This window comes from Thermobia domestica, chromosome 8 (assembly GCF_964235325.1).
Source record: "Thermobia domestica chromosome 8, izTheDome1.hap1.1, whole genome shotgun sequence".
Taxonomy (NCBI): domain Eukaryota; kingdom Metazoa; phylum Arthropoda; class Insecta; order Zygentoma; family Lepismatidae; genus Thermobia; species Thermobia domestica.
In genome coordinates this window covers 85,755,139-85,773,945 of record NC_137461.1, presented here as the reverse complement: position 1 = coordinate 85,773,945, position 18,807 = coordinate 85,755,139, and positions in this window count along the sequence as shown.

Below are 18,807 nucleotides of genomic sequence, written 5' to 3'. Positions count from 1 at the left end.
TGTGGAAACGTAATAGTTGAAAGTTTTTTTATCTTATGTGATTGAGCTTTCAATGTTAAGAGGTACAACACATAACATCCGATTATTTCTTGAAATGTATGATTTAAATCAGTTCATAAGCTGTAAATAAAATATATAAGAATGAAGGCCAGATATAATATGTACTTTAATATTGTTATAAATGTAAAAGTTTGGTATATATATATATATATATATATATATATATATATATATATATATATATATATATATATATATATATCCAGGGAGTTTCAAAACAACAGCAACAACGTTTGGAAGGTGATTTCTGACACCAAGATAAGGAAAGAATATAGAACAACCTGGGTGCACAATTGCTTCCTTTCGGAGTTATAGGCTGCCGAAAACATGAAAAATGAACTTTAAAGGTCCATAGCTTCAAAACTATGCGACCTACCGTAGTGGGGTAAAGACTTCACTTAGGAACTAATATGCGCGCTATCTAAAATTACATGTTTTACAATCCTGCAGCAGTCATCCGACAATTTTTATGCAGGGAGTTAGGCTACAGACATATTATTTGAAATACTCACCAACTACTTCTATAAAAATTGTTGCTCAAGTACCATAGAATTCTGAAACTTGGATATTTGGATAGGACCTGACATAGTTTCTAAGTGAAGTAATGACCCGACAACGGCAGGTCAAATAGTTTTGGAGCTATGGATCTTTAAATGTCGCTTTTTCATGTTTTCAGCAGCCTATAACTCCGAAAGGAAACATTTGTGCATCCAGGTTGGTCTATACTTTTAGTCTTATCTTGGTGTCAGGAATCATCTCCCATACGTTGTCGGTACTGCTTTGAAACACTCTGTATATATTGTAAGGTATCAGATTTTTCGCCAACATTTTCTAAATATGACAAACAAGAATTAGTTGTTAGTACTAATTAAAATTTGAAATATCTGTGTTTTCATTAGTTTGTTAAGTGGCATAACTATTTAAATACCTCATCAATCAAAAAATCAACATATGTAAAACAGCCTTTAATTTAATGACATTTTAACTAGAGTTTCAATAATATAACACTATACGATTGTTTGATGAAATATATTGAAATTATTTCCAATGTTAAGACCAAAGTACATTTTTGCATGATGTTAAAAGAAAGGTAGGTCCATATTTTCCATATTGACTAACATAACCTCTTCAATCCATAGATGCACATATGTGCACCTCTGGTTTTTGTTTTTTGTTTCTATTCTGAGGCTGCATCATAGTAGAAACTGCTTTGTAACGTTTGTGTACCTTCCACCTGTGTTTATTACTAATCTTGTTCATTAGATGGCATCAACAATCATCATATTTCAAGCGGTAGTTATAAAAAAAATGTGGACCACTTAGTGTCAGGACTCTAGAGGATAACAGAATAACGAAAAATCGATTTTAAATAGTTTGTTAAACTATAAAAATACTAAACAACGAATTAAATTTCCAATATTTACAATTAATGAATGTTCGTCATGAGGAAAAACATTGAATGACATTACTCAGTTACAATAGCAATCAGTCAACTGATCGATTCAGTCGACGCTTAAGTTTTAAAAATCTTAATCTATTAATTAGATTGTTCAGCTATACAATTTGATTCAAATTTGTTCGGCAATTAATATCTATAAATTATGCATCAAATTTTCAGTTAAATATTATTAATATATAATGTAATATAATTGAGTACTACAATATTGAAATAACATTTTTAACCGTTGAGTAAATGTATACAGAAACAACAATAAAATTTTTGAGGCAAATTCCATTAATTAATGAATGAAGCAACACTAAATACGATAATATAGTTCGATATAAAACATTGTATAAATATTTGTAAACCGTTGATTATGACAGACAACGTCCATCCTATCAACTTAATCAAAATCAAACTTTTCTCTTTAAAATCAATGAGTGATATGACGTTAACTCCACATAGAACTCTGTTGGAATAATGTATTAAGCATGATTAGTAAACGTCTGTATGATCAATATTCAGCTTTGTGAACAGGTGATAATTGTTCGTTTATATGAAATGCCTTGATAAATTAATATTTTTAGTGCGTTGCAATCTCGGGTCATATGTTCTGTAATATTTTGAAACCTGAATTATTAAACTTGATCATTAAATCGCTAGGACAGTGTAAAGTGAAAGCTCTGATATTGACAGTAAAATGTTCTTGAAAAATTATATGTAATTATGATTTTAAATTTTATTTTTTCTCGTTTCCATGATCATTTTTAAAAATATTTTAATACTGATCTATGAAGGTAATACATAATTGCAATCTCCTGTACTCTTTAAGTATTAGATTTTGTGATCATGACTGGGATTTAGAGATCACTGTATTACAATTATTTATACTTTAACATAAAACTTGATCATAAAGTACATATTATTGCTCACGTTATTAAAACAAATACTAGTGATATATATGTCTATGGCTTCAGTGTAAATATATTTCATATTTTATGTAATATACCAGCAGAAAATTGTATGTAATAAGCATATTATGAAACAAAATATAATATTAACTGGTAGCGTTTGTAATAATTTCAACGAATAACTATACTGAAATTCATGAAATATGCAAAAAGGACTTGTAAAGTATAGTATATCTTTATTCATTATACTCAAAACTTATGATAGATTCAATACGTTGACATGTAGAAAACACTACGAATTGACTTTTATTTATTCTACCTTACATCTTTCCTCCGAAGACAACCGATAAACCACGTTTGCAAATGGGAATTGTTTTTTCTGATCTTTCACTGCAAATCTCCCAGATATATATTTTTGAAGATGATACTAACAAAATCGTGACAGAATATAATAAGCTTTGAAAGTCGGCTAGGCAGTAATTTGATAAAATAGATTCTTGGTAATTGGGAAAAATAGCAAAATATCACCCAAAACAGAAGACAAAATAAATTAAATTATCCTTTTTCTGTTGTTTCTTTATTGATGTTACGAAATCAAGCGTAAGAAGACATTGTGGAAAGAGGTTTATTTACTTTATTTACTACATATATTATACAATGACGCAACGTATCGTTCTGAAACATGCACATAATTTATACCATTGCTTAGTATAATGGTATTTACAACTGAGACTACTTTTGAAAAGGCTTAACAAAAAGAAAGGAACATTTTCTTATTTTTAAAATATTTATATATATGTAGAATTATACCTTGTCAGTGCTTACATTAACTAATCTATAAAAAATATGTATATGTTATTACATATATGTCTAAGAATTAGGACTTTCGTTATTTATAGTGTTTGACGCTTCGATAGAAATAACGTATAAAAATGACATGATTGAATTCTTTCTTCTATTTGTGCTTTCGTATTGAAGGCTAGTTTACAGAATAGCTTGATGGTACCCAGTTGTAGTGCTACCTAATTAACAGTAAACTACTTCTTTCTGTGTTTGTATTTTGAAGTGTAATTCATCCGGTTAATATTTAAAGATGTTAGGAAAGTTTTACTAACATTTTAGTAGACGCGTTAAGTTGATGATCTATTCAATTTAGCTCAGTGAATGTAACTCCTGGTTAGAAAAAAAAATATGATCATCGATAACATTCATCCAATGCATATTTAAAGTTTAGATTACACGAACAGTGAATATGACTGTGATGCACTTTCAACATCTACAGATGCTCCCTTGTTTCCCAATTATATATAATTTAAATGTAACCGCGAATGAATACGTTGACTAGCATTTTTAGTTCCAGATTTGTTGAATTTACCTAACTCAGTTAATTTATCTAGTTCTTGTATATTAGGTGAAATTTTATGTTAATGCTTGTAAAATGTAAAATATATGATACATATACAATCTGACCATCAATAAAATTTGATATTTTGAATACAATGTTCTGTATGTAACTATTTCACCAATTCATAATTATTTATTTTTCTACAATTTTGGTACATTGCAGAAGAGAAATAATGAGAAACATGGTTTATGGTCATGTGTGCATGAATTACATTATTGCGGTGAACATGTAGTTATTCTTGATATATATATATATATATATATATATATATATATATATATATATATATATATATATATATATATATACACTTAATAATAAGTAATAAGTTATTAAAAGTAAGTTATTTTCGTTATGGAAGAGTCGTTTTCATATATTTCAGTGCTTAATATTTATTGATTTTAGCTTTAGTTCCATAAGAAAGGGAACACACAGATATTACACAAATAAGTGAAATATGTTATTAAAATGAGTGAAGAAATAATCAAGTAGAGAATCAAGTAAAGTGTCCCTTGTAGTAATAGTTAGGCCTAATCAGTTCGTTGAGGATGTTAGTTTCCACCTAACTTTACATTGTATTATACATTCGCTGTTTTATATCAGAACTTCCACTAACATGAATTATGTAGATTAGTGCATGTTTCTTTTATAGAATGATTAAAGAATTATTACACCTTAAGAGCAAATTTTACCTTGGCAAAAATTGCAACAAAAAGGAATTTTGAATGTGGACTTTAACTAGCTTTTTGCTAACGTTTAAACAAGGAACATTTTTTTCAAAATGTTAGAATAGAAACATATTATTCAAAATGGTTATCAGATGGTGACATAATGAATCTATAAATCTATATAATTTGCCTCAAATTTTATAAATATTATAAATAGACGTTTTCAACTTTAACATTTTTTTTAGAATTAAATCTGTAGAAAGTTTATAAATTCTGTGAATTACTACGCAAGGCTCTCTAACCTTAAGATCAATATTAATATGAGGCATTATATGGCAAATTGGCGTAAGTCACTTTTGAGATATTGAGACTTTTATTAGAATCGATATAGAAAAATCGGAGAAAAGTTATGTTGTGAATCCTTTATGATGCTAAGGTATACCGCTAACTCGGAAAGTGCAGTGTCAGAATATATACACAGAGTTCTTGTATTTTCAGTGAAATAGTACATAATTCAGGGGCTGGATGGAAAAGTGGTGCTGTTCATTTCTAGGCATTGAGATACATACTAAAGTAAATACAGGAAACTCTAAAAGTATTATAGATTTTTATTCTTATATAACTAGACTTTTATTTATGAAGACTCGTTATGTAGGTATAAGTTCATAAGTTTGTAGAATTACCCGCATTTACTCTAATATGCACATCAGTATCTAAAATGACGAGGAATATTGACTTACGCCACTTTACCATCCAACCCCTTGTGTAAGAGAACAGTATGTTGAAAAAAAAAACAATAGACAGCAGTAAATGAACCAGTGGCAACATCAATATAAACATAAACATGAATAATGTAGGCATACTGGAATATTATGCATCATCATTACTGTCATCATCACCATCTCCATACTTGTCACTGTCTTTAAAGACAAGTAGTGATGATGGATTGGTGATATAAATGGCTACAAGTCAATTGCGTCTTCTTCCTTAGCTTGCTGATGAATCGGGGTCTTTGTAAAGTAGTTCTTGTCAAAAATTGTGTGACTTACGCCACTTTGCCATGCAAGGTCATCGTGAATTCGAATTTACGACGTTCTTTATGCTAAAAACTCTTGGCCTATTTTTAACTCTGAGATACGCGCCTTTGCCATCCAACAGGTTATGGTTTCAAGTTCACAGAAATGACTTAATCTCATTTTTGAAAAAATGAGTTACTCTGCTTTGCCATTCAACGCCTCACACGTCTTTTATCCGTAATGTTAAGTTACCTGAGTACTATTGGCGTATACTTTCGCATTTACCAAACAAACAGTAAGCATCATGCTAAGGCAAACTGCTTTTAATATGAATCAATATAATGTAACGAAAAACCCTTTTCCTAGTATATAGATAACGCACCATAATAGAAACAGTCACCAGACTCTGTAACAGTCACAGGCCTTAATTTAGAGCGTATTTAATATGATTGAATTCAACAATTTAGTTGTAGATAAATCAGAGCATGAAAAGCAGACTATTTCAAACATTGATCAGGGTTCTACTATTAATTTATAATACATCTCACCCTTTTCCTATACTTGGTTGTAACTAGCAACTAGTGAATAATGGAAGCGATTAGAGGACAAAGGTGTTATGAGCAAATTGTAAATTTCGGGAAAATTGACTTTCACCATTATGTTTGTTAACATACACTCTTCATCGTTTCCAAATCTCTTCACTGGGACGAGGACTCACTAAATGATGTGTTCTGTAGCATGACTAACATATAACACGTGCATGAACCGCCAGAATTCAACATTTCGAAAAATGTAACATAACACCTATATCCTCTACGCGCTTCAAGTCTAACAGCTGTTCTCTTTCCATCGAAAAGAGAAAAGAAAGTATTGGATTAAACATGTTATCAGTTGATAAATACTTAAATATATTAATCCTTAATGTCGCATTTAGTACAAAAATCATTGCTTTATTACGAGTAGTATGAATAAATAACAAGTAAATATAATTGAAACAAAATAATGTTTTTCGATTTGTTTCAACTTTTAAAAGAATACACAGGCCTGTTTTATTTCGGTTATGTCATGTTTTTCAACATTTGATAATGAATTCCTATGTACCTTGGTGCACTGAATACAAAAATGACCGTAGTTTCCTTCCATCACGTCAGAATTGTTTGCAAATCGCAATGTGTCAGAATGACTTATATGTCTGAAAACATCACAGATATGAGACGTACAGACAGATGTCAAGACATAGGAAATACCGCCATCTGTTTGATTATGTTGAAAACGAAACGCTGGCAACATAAACCGGCAGATGGCACCACTCGCGTCATTAAACGTGTTGTAGACAAGGGCGCACATGTTGTGGTTTCCAACGGGGAGCAAGTATAAGCGATATTTCATATATAGTTTCAAATTTTGCTGTAACTAATGTAAAATGTGTATTGGGTTTTCGATATTCCCAAGTACAATTTCCCCTAGGGAGCGAGCGCCCCACCTTGCCCACCTGATGGGCACCCTTGGTTGTACATTGCAACCGTTTGTACTGGCACAACCGTTCGTACGTATCCTCTGCGATCTAAAGTATGTGTCGGCGGAACAACAAACATACAGTATTTGACATGGCGTCGAGAGATTGTCAAACGTCTGCAGATTCCTTTTGTTACATTTGTAGTGAGTTCATGTTGGCAAGGCAAAAGCACAGATAACAACGTTAATGCGACAAGCGTATTTCGTGTATTTCGGTTACAGAGAAACAAACCTGGGTTGCCTTTAAAGGCGCAGTAACCAAGTTTCTAGGCAACAAGAATGATGCGAATTTCAAGTCCATCATTAAAACTATGCTGCTGAAGCACGAAAAGTTAGACTGTTCCATGAATTTGAAAGTTCATTTCCTACATTCCCATTTGGACTACTTTCCTGAGAATCTGGGTGCTGTTAGTGAAGAGATGGGTAAGAGATTTCATTAGGACATCCAAGAAATGAAAAAGCGTTACCAAGAACGACGGAATACAACAATGATGGCGGACTATTGCTGGATGTTGCACCGAGAGGAATCCAGAAAAGAAAAACGCACGGAAAAGCCAGAAATACAGCATTACTGGTTTAAAGAGATCGACACAATGACTTAACTCGTTAGTATTTCTTTTCTATTACATTCTACTATATTACTTCTATTTCTAAGCCAAACATTTGCGTATTATGTATTTCCATTTGCTAACAAGTCTGACGTGATGGAAACAAACTAAGGAACTTTTTTTGAATTAAGCGCACCAATATACATAGGAATCTATCTTCAAATGTTGAAAAACAGAACCATCGCAGGCTAGTGATATTGAAGACTCTTAAGTATTTCTTTACAAATCCTGACCAACAACTATAGACAAGTGTTAAGCATAAACAATTACTTGATTACACTTCTACAAATTACTTGATTACAATATTCTTTTTAGAACGAATTACTCTACGTAAGTAGTTATCGTGATTCTCACGTAACACAAAAGATTATATGTCTTTCCGTGGGAAATATCCGAAAATCAACGACAGAAATGCAGTATCTATATTTTTCATGTAGTTCCAGCATAAAATTCATCTGACCTTTTTCGGTAACCCTAAGAGTTTTTACAAGTTTGTTCTTTGGTGTGTGGTGAGAATATAAGGGACTATTGGTTGTTTCTTCATCCACCAAAATAAATGTATTTATCTCTACTGTGCTTTACATATATCCAAATAGTAACATTGAGAATTTAAGTATAGACAGCAATGTAATTTGATTTATGTCTCCAAAAAAAAAAAATATTACTGTATTCCTCAAGTCAGTCATTTCCAACTAAGTGATCTGTGATGCCACAGTTTGCTGCTTACCTTCTGAGTGAGAGTGGAAGGAGATGGCAGGCAACACCAGAGAAGATGTTTATAAAGCTCAGAGCTAGCAGCCATTCAAGAACATGGATAGTATTATTAGTACGAGGGTAAATAAAAAAAATATCCGCTATGTAACTATAACTTTTGTTACATGATTCATACTGATCTCTGCCTTCGTTTATTTTAATGTTATAAAAATGTTGTGTTTTAATGTTGTTCTGGTCATGATATGAAAGTTTGTTCCTAATTCCTCCATTTGTCTTTCTTTTGTTGCAGATAGATCACGGCCTCTCCATTAGAAGTTTGCACCAAAGAGGAACAAAGAACAGTGATCCGGTTTTTATGGTCGGAAGGTGTATCAGGGACCACAATCCATCAAAGACTTTTGGCACAATAAGGGAACAGTGTCTTGCCGCAATGGAGTGTCTATGAGTCATCATTTGTGACCATATACGGTCATCCGGCTCCTTCCTCGTGCGTAATACTTGTGAATTTTTCCACAGTGCTCCATTTTTGAATTTTTCAATCCATTCATACACACTCCGTTGCGGCACGACATTGTTTCCATATTGTGCCGAAAGTCTTTGATGGATTGTGGTCCCTTCCCGCCACAAAAAACCGGATCACTGCTCATTGTTCCTCTTTGGTGCAAACTTCTAATGGAGAGGCCATGATCTATCTGCAATAAAGGGAAGACAAATGGAGGAATTAGGATCAAACTTTCATAGCATGACCACAACAGTATAACAGTAAAATAAACGAGAACGGAGGTCAGTATAAACCATGTAAGAAAAGTTATAGTTACATTGCGGATAATTTTTGCCTGATCCTCATATTATAGGTTTGCCATATCTCCCCTATTTTTTTTCACTGTGTTTCTCTCTGCTTTTCTCAAATAGTAAAACCACACTCCCACGTCATCCATTGGCCAATTGAAATGACTTCTCTGAGTTGTAAGCAAAAGAAGACGAGAGACATGATGGACAGTTCCTAGCTTCCTTCAATTTTGTACAAGCAGTTTTGCTTTATTTTTTCCCTATGAGCCAAAATCAAATGTGTAATAAATGAAACAACCAGCGTGTCTTCTTCCTTCCAATAAACTTCGTTCTGACCTCTCCGACTGTGATTATGTTGAGCGCATGGTTTACTATTGATATAAGTCTGAACTTACGACAATAAATTTTAAACCTTAAAATGATCTTCATATTTCGTTAATAGTTTTCTTCCATGGTTCAGTGAGTAAGGTCTTACACAGGCTTTTAATTCACAAATATTGTGTTCAAAGTTCGTGAACATTTTACAGATATTCCCTGTGCATGAGAATCCTCACAATACTTATACTTTTCTCCTATTGTATAATTCTATCAATTTTACTATTTTCTATTTTACATTTGCCAATTGTATAATTCGATTTTTCAAGTATTTGTTTGTTTCCCTTATCCGAATAAACATACAGGTAGAACATTAATCCACTGGAATCATATGACCATCTGTGGTCGTGCGAAGTATTTAAATATATAAATCATATGACGAACAAAACTCATGAAGTGTAGCAGGTTAATATACATGAAACTAGTACATTTTCCAGTATTTTTGATGTCTTTTGGGCTCACTTTGTCTTTGTCTATTGTCAATAATTTCTTTGTGTAGTTGTTTTGAAGCATTTGATGAATGGGTGCTAAAGAAGAATGATAAAATGGCTTATTAAAGACAGTAACAATCACACAAACAGATTATATGTATTCCTTAATCAGTAAGGATTAGGTTAGCGCAGAACCGTGTCTGATCCAAATAGTAAATTCAGTTTGAGTAGAAATAGTTTTTTGAATATATCCTGTCTTTGAAGAAGTAAATGTAGTTATGACTTAAGTTCATATTTGACTTAACAGTTGAAAAGCGTGAAGAAAACAATCGATCTCTTTAATAGATAATGACATCAGATTCACAATAAAACGGGTTTCCATGTTTCAAAGTAATCACACAATCCTATACTGTCTCCAACAGTTGCACCTTGAATATGAAAATAATATGAACTTTTCACTGAATGATAAGAACATTGTTTCAAAATGTGGTTACCTTAATATACGACCTTTTCTCCTTTGTTTCTAGAATCTGGTCAATAGAATTAACAATTCATTACAATTCAATTCGACACAATTCATTATTAAGCTTATGACCACAGAACAGAGGGAATGCATATGGACATACGTAGGTTGGACACCAAGAGTATCTTTAAAAATCTAACGCGGACATTCACGATATTACACTTTCGTCAGTGAACAATTAATAGTTTATATTGTATCAACTGATGGAATACGTAAAATAATGTCCAAAAGTATATGGATCGTAATTATGATCAAATGCAGTAAAAGATAACAATCACTTCAATTCTTCTTTTGTTTTCTTGTAGGATGTATACAAGGACATTTTTCTCTATGCAAATATAACCATATCTGAATTTATGTATTATGAATGTATGCACAAATGTTATGGAAAGATCACTTGATTTTCATAAAGGAAACGACATATTGGCATTCGAAACTATCATTTCATCTTCTAATATCATATCTTAAACAAAACAATGATACTAGTTTTCTTCATCGGAAGCTGAAACTACAATGCAAAAAGTGAAATCATATCGAATGAATTAACAATGAAAGGAACCAAATGCATTTATAAACAAGTACACTTAATATTATAGTTTGAATTCAATTTACCAAGAATGATGCTTCAGTATTGAAGGAAACTAAAATTACTTGTAAGTGAAATCAAGTGTCAGAAAAAACACAATATGCTTTCGTACAAAGAGAATTGTATCGTTAAAGAATCCTAAACTAGCTTCATAATTAATAACCAATATCATCTAATAACAAAGAGAACGCGATTCCTTTCTTTGTTTTTACATTTATTTCCTTTTTGTTGCCCCCAAACAAAACATCTAGCAGATTTATGTTTGAAAATGACATGACGTTTAATAAATATTTGTTGTTTTGTGAGTATAGTACAGGGTGGGTCAAAAGCCTTTGTACATTCGAATAAAATAACTTTGGTTTTCTGTTTAGCGTCCTTTTCAGGAGCGAAGCTATATGAGACGTAGACCTACAGCTTAACATGGGATCCGGACCAAATGAGCTTCTGCCGAAAATCGAATTCAGGTCTCCCACGCCAAAGGCGCGTACTAACTCCTTAGTTACGAAATAGCTCTTGAATAAAATAAAAAGTACACGCCAAATAGGAATGAAATTTTTTTCTACACATCTTACAGGCGAGGAGAAAAAAGTCAGACTTATAACGGATCTTAAAGTCCGCCATCTTGGATTCAACTTCAAGATTTCATGTGGGAAGAGGTATGTGTGACACATAATCTAACACTAAAGTCTACTCAATAATTTATTTCTGTGGTTTTTGGGATATAGTTCTAATTGTTTTAGAATGTTTTAATGTTTTCTCGTTATTTTTCGTTTCAGGTTTACTGAAGATTGTTCTGAGAAAATCTGGATTCATAGATTATTCGAGTGAATGAAGTGTGAGAGTCATAGCAGCTGATTTCAATCAATGCCATCCTCAAAGGAATCCTATCTCACCCACAACAGTTATTACCTTTTATCTAAATTCAGGAATATAGGAGCTACTGAAGACAGATCCCGGATAGTTAGACCTAAAATGTTTAAGGAAGAAGCAACAATAATAGAATGTTGGTGGGTGTAAGTTCATAAAAGTCATCTTCAGTCAGATGCAACAAATATTGTAACCTGTACGGGCGCCACTTATTTAAGATTTTCCGTATGAAAGTACGACTTTTCCATGGACACATGTTGAGGGCTTTTCTAAACGGACACCAACGCTGCTATTGTTGTTGCTTCGTCTTTAGCCGTTTTCGATTTAACTGTCTGGAACTTGTTTTAACAGTTCCTGTATCTCTGAATTTGGACAGGAAGGTAGCAGTTGTTTTAGATGAAGTAGGATCCCTTTCAGGTGGGGATAGTTGAAATCATCTCGATGACTCTCACACTTCATTCACCTGACATAAAAAAAACTGTGTGTTCAGCTTTCGTCAGGATCAACTTCAATTAGTTAACCTGAAACGAAAAGTAATGAAAAAATGCATAAACTTCTCAAAATCATTAGAGGTAGATAAAAAAATACCACAGATATGAATTTGAATTTTTGAACAAATTTTTGTGCTATATCATGTGACATGCACAACTCTTTCAATTTCAAATTTTGAATTTGAATTCAATATAGCAGATTCCAAGATGGTCACTGAAAATGAACGATATAGTCTGTGACAAACTCCTCCTCGCCTATAACATAAGTAGGGGCATTTCATTTCTATCTGTTGAGTGTTCATTTTTTTATTATATTCGACTATCTTACGACTTTTTTTGGCACACCCTGTATGTTATTTAAATTAACAGCAAAATAAAAAAGTTTGCAACACTAAATTACTGACTTATAAATAATAAAATTTAATATTTACACAAATTGTAGTAACAAATTGTAAAACATCTTTACAAACAATAATAAATCAAGTTTTAAATGAAAGTCAATGGGCTCAGGCAAGTTTACCAATACGATTCGGTGGTTTAAATATTCGAAGAGCATCCGATTTGAGCCTTCCTGCGTTTCTGTCTTCTTGCTGTGGGGTGTTGTCATTAGTCTCCAACATTTTGAAAATTTCAGTTGACGAAGTGAAAATCTCTCATCTGTCAGAAGCATTGGAATTATGGAAAGGCATCTATAACAATACCATTCCGGAGGTCAAGGAATCACAAAGAAAATGGGATGAACTCCTACTAAACGAGATAGCTGGGAAGGAGGTAATTTCACAAAATAGTTTTGACGTTGCTCGCCTAAAAGCACTTCAGAAAAAAGAGTCTGGCGCCTGGTTACAAGGTACACCTTCAAAAAACATCGGAACTTGTTTAGACGATAATATTTTCAAAATATGTGTAGCATTACACTTGGGACTAAATGTTTGCCACCCATTCACATGTGCGTGTCAAGATCGAGTGGACGAGAAAGGTTTACATGCTTTGAGCTGCATTAGAAGTGGTGGTAGAATTACACGACACACGGAATTAAACCAAATAATCAAACGAGCACTCGCCAGCATCGATGTTCCTAGCATCATTGAGCCACAAGGGTTGTATCGAAATGATGGTAAAAGACCGGACGGAGTAACTTTAATCCCTTGGAAAATGGGCCAGAGTCTTGTATGGGATGTAACATGTGTTGTTACTTTCGCTCCTTCATACATAACACTAACATGTGAGGAAGCAGGAAATGCAGCAGAAGCAGCGGTTAAACGTAAACATACAAAGTACTCCAGACTGAAAGACCATCTTTTTGTTGCCTTTGCTACAGAAACGATGGGAGTTTTTAGCAAAGAAGCCAGTGAATTTTTGAATGAGTTAGGATCAACTTTAATTAAGAAGTCAGGCGACCCAAGAAGCAAACACTATTTAATACAACGAATAAGCCTAGCAATACAGAGAGGAAATGCAATCAGCATTTTAAAATCCTTCCCATCAGCACAAGAGCTGGATGAAATTTTTTACTTAAAATAAGTAGTATAAACATGGTGATGGACAGCGATATTATTTAGTAAATCCGTTCTATTTCCCTTTATATTTCTTCGCTAGGATGATATTCTTATTTCAATTTTTTATCACTAATTCCGAAAAGATTTGCCTAAGATATTGAACTTAGACGGACTTCTTTCTTTTTAAAAAATTTATAGTGCTAAACTGTGGTCTCCAGTTCCTGTTCTGTGTTCTGGTAACATTGAATGTGTTTGTCGTTGTCGAAAATGGAGTGCTAGGTGTAGAAGTGTGTGATGAAATAGATTTTTTTTACGTTTAAAAATAAAAAATAAATAAATAAATATATACAAGTTAATTGTAGTACAGCATTTGAAAGTGCATTGTACAATGTAATATATGGTATTGGGAATTAGATATTCCTTTATTACTCTTTATTAATAAAGACAAATTGACAATATGGAAAAGTAACTTACATTTACAAAAATTGAAAGTCAATATGAGTAGTGAATTAAATAATAAACCACAGTAGAGAGCTTTAATTTTATGTAATTCAATAGAATGATGATCGCTTAAATAATAATTTTGATGTTTTGTATAACAACAAATTCTGGAAGACAATAGTAAATATTTGGGCTAATAATATGCTTAAAATCTATTACATTCTCTGATCATTTAATTAAATCTAATATTCTCGTATTATAAAAAATGGATCAATATTATGTAACAACAACACCACCAAACAATCCATACTAACGAAATAATTTATAATCATAAAATAAACAGAACAATTCAATTTGTCGAACTACATCTATCATTAACGGCATATTGTTTAAGAATACCACTTAAATAACACGGAATTGATAATATTTCTAGTCTATAGGAAAAGATATTCTGATTATCTATAATGATAAATGTTTTGTCATTTGATGATTGGGTTGTTGTTTCTTCATTGCTAATAAGTAAACTTACTTGTGTGCGTGTGTGTGCCTGTCATTAGATTTTCGCGGGGAAAAGAATCAACTAGAGCCATCAAATTTTGTACAAAGATAGATCTTGACCAGAACTAATCACATACGAAGCCATTTTCCCGATTTTTGGGGGATTGGGACTCAAGAGGGACTGGGGGATTGGGATTTCAAAATTTAAAGTACATATAAATAAGTACATATCGGGTGTTGCAAAATAACTGTTACAACTCTTGGGAGGTGACTCCTGCCACTGAAACAAGAAAAAAAGTTCTGTTGAACTTTTGGCTATCGGACATAGTTTCGGATCTACAAGGTGCCGAAAGCGTGGGAAAATAACTTTCGGACGCCAATATTTCCGAAATTATCCAACGTAGAGAGGGCGGGTAAAAAAATTCACTGAAGAAGTCATACCTGCTGCATTGAATTTTGCATGTTTCACAATCCTACGATGCACGTGCAAGGGATTCCCTAAAGGAATGTAGGGAGTCCCGGATAATCTCCCAAATGAAAATTGGTCTAAATGGATATGAATTGATGGGGTTCCTACCAGGTATCAATAATTTGTTTGTATTAAGTCGATATCTGGAGCAAATACAAAATGGCGGACACCTTCATGCCCGTTATGTGCGGTTGCATAATCACCAGGTACGGATGCTGGCCAACAGTGAAGTTCTGAGTATTAAGTGTAGCGAATTTGTACTCAAATGCTCTAGAACAGCGTTTCCCAACCTTTTTCAGCTTGCGGCATACTATGAGTATTACTTGTATTCTCGCGGCACACTTATAGGCATTATTATTTGTAAATATAAAACACAGTGGTATTTTTTCTGTGATTATTGATCTCCTCACAGAGAAGAAAGCTCTTTCACTGGTTTTCCCCTTTGGTAAATCATTATGCTTATTTTTCATTCTAATTAGAGAAAACAATTGCAATAAAATATTGAACTCAGGTTTTTAAAAATAACGCTTTCTTTTTAAAAACTGTATCCAACCTTTTACTAAGAAGAAAGATCAGTAAATAACGAACGAACAAACAAATCTCTTTTACTTTTAAAACACAAATGTAGGTAATTTGTCGAAAGGATTGAATCATATTTCAAATTTTCAAGTTACGAAATAGTCTGCAATAATAAAGAAGCAATAATGGTCATAACAATGATAACCATTTTTTTCAACATTAGAAATATACAAAACAATAACCCGCTATCAAACTTAAAATTGTAGATTCATAGTGGAGGTTCATAGTAATGTGAAATACAAATATAAATTTTTCCCTACGTTTTGCAATTTGATAGCTATAAAATTAATAATTTTGTTTCGATTCCTCGCGGCACACCAGCGGCCCATTCACGGCACACCGGTTGGGAAACGCTGCTCTAGAAAGACATCTGAAGTATCGGTAGAGAACAACAAATGAAGCAGGGTGATTCACATGTGTGGAAACACTTAAGAAAAATGCCCAGAAATGCACTCATACTAAGTAAACGTGAGTTCAAAGTGTCGGAAATGTAAGGATTAGCGTCAAGAACATGAAAGCCATTGCCAATTCACCAATAATATTATCTCAACCGATGCAATATGATGTACACGGTTGCATACCAATAAGGATACAATAACTGAGGCCAAGTTGAAATTGTGCAAGGGGACTCACAAAGAAACTGGATAACTAAATGAATGTCACTAGTGGGATCGCATGATCAATATTGAATTGTGGCCAATGTGTGTGTTGATATCAACATGTAGCTAATGGATAAATGTCAACATGTCCTACTACTGCTGGGACACCGTCCTACGTGCAAAAAATAGGAAAATAACTACTCGGGTCTTGAATCTGAGGCTGTGGGCTCCCAGTAGGATTGGAAACTGCGACCACGCGAGCAAAAGCGAGCGCTCTAGCTCTGAGGCTTCGAGGGAGCCTCACTTTCTCTATATTGATTTCTTTCAGGAGTACCCACTTTGTTTGGCAAGCGCTCTGGTACAGCCTCCCGTCATGCTTGTGTGTTTTATTTTGTTAATCCTACTGCACAGTTGTAAACAATCAGAGCTTTAAGGCGTTTCTTCCTATTTCCCATGTCGTTTTATTTTCCATATATATGGTGTTATCGCAGTAGTGTTACATGTGCCAAATTGATTCATTTTCGTCTTTGTCTTGGCATGTATACTGTGCGTAAGACACGAATTTCTTGAGGTATTTTCCTATATTCCGGGTAAGTCATATGTCCCAAAAGACGTGGGACATGATACAAGTTTTTTTTTTTTTTATTTTCACGCTCTATCACAATTTGAACCATGGATTAAGAACTTTCTTTTCATATGTGTTGACTGTGGGACAATGTCCCAAACAAAGAGAGACATTGATACAATCGTGTTCTAGTTACGTTCTACCAAAAAGTGCACCAGATGTAATAGCAGAATGTACAAAGTTATTTTCCTAGTTTTCGCACTTGGACGGTGTCCGAGCAGAAGTGAGACATTTGACATTTGTCCATTAGCTACATGTTGATATCAACACACACATTGGCCACATTTTAATATCGATCATGCGATCCCACTAGTTACATTCATTTAGTTTGTCCAGTTTCTTTGTGAGTCCCCTTGCGCAATTTCAACTTGGCCTCAGTTGTTGTATCCTTATTGGTATGTAACGGTGCACGTCATATTGCATCGGATTGAGAGAATATCATTGGTGAACTGGCAATGGCTTTCATGTTCTTGAGGCTAATCCTTACATTTCCGACGCTTTGAACTCACGTTTACAGAGTATGAGTGCATTTTTTCTGGGCATTTTTCTCTACATGTTTCCACACATGTGAATCACCCTGCTTCGTCTGTTGTGCTCTACCGACACTCCAGAAGTCTTTCTAGAGTATTTGAGTACAAATTCGCTACACTTAATACTCAGAACGTCGCTGTTGGCCAGCATCCGTATCTGGCGATTACGCAACCACACACAACGGGCAAGAAGGTGTCCGCCATTTTTTATTTGTTCCAGATACCGACTGAATACAAACGAATTATTGTTACCTGGTAGAAAGCCTATCGATTCATATCCATTTAGACCAATTTTCATTTGGGAGATTATCCGGGACTCCCTGCGTTCCTTTGGGGAATCCCTTGCGCGTGCATGGTAGGATTGTGAAACATGCAAAATTCAATACAGCAGGTATGACTTCTTGTGAATTTTTTACCCGCCCTCTTTACGTTGGATAGTTTCGGAACTATTGGAGTCCAAAAGTCATTTTCCCACGCTTTCGGCACCTTGTAGATCCGAAACTATGTCCGATAGTCGAAAGGTCAAGAGAACGTTTTTTCTTGTCTCAATGGCAGGAGTCACCTCCCAAGAGTTGTAACACTTATTTTGCAACACCCGAAAGTACAATGTAACAGAGCGCCTGTCAGATAGACAACCTAAACCTTTCCCTCGTATTATAAATTGCATAAGTTTCAGAAAAATCATTGAGTTGGGGATCTTGATCTTCCATATTAGGTGCAATAAACAATTGGCAAACTTCAATAAGCAATATTTAATAATGGTAGGTCATTTATAACTAGTACTTGCACCGCAGGTGGTGTGGCAGGGAACATCAGAACTATTCGAGGAACTTTGTCAGCTGCGATTTTTTTTTATTTGATTTGATTTCACTTTAGCGTCTCTTTCAGCAAGGAGGCTATTTGAGAGGTGGACCTACAAAAATGAAATGAAATCTTTAAGTGTTACGTCCCACGATTATACCGGCTAAAGAGACAGTGATGATGAGAAATGAATGCAATGGTCGAATGAAGAAAGTGGGAGGAAACGGGAGAACCCAGAGGAAACCCACGCACAAGGTGTTTGTCCACCACAAAGTTTACTTGGCGCGGATTGGGATCGAACCAGAAACCCCATGCACCAGAGGTGAACTCTCTACCATTGAGCCACCGCGGCCCAACCATAGCTTTCAG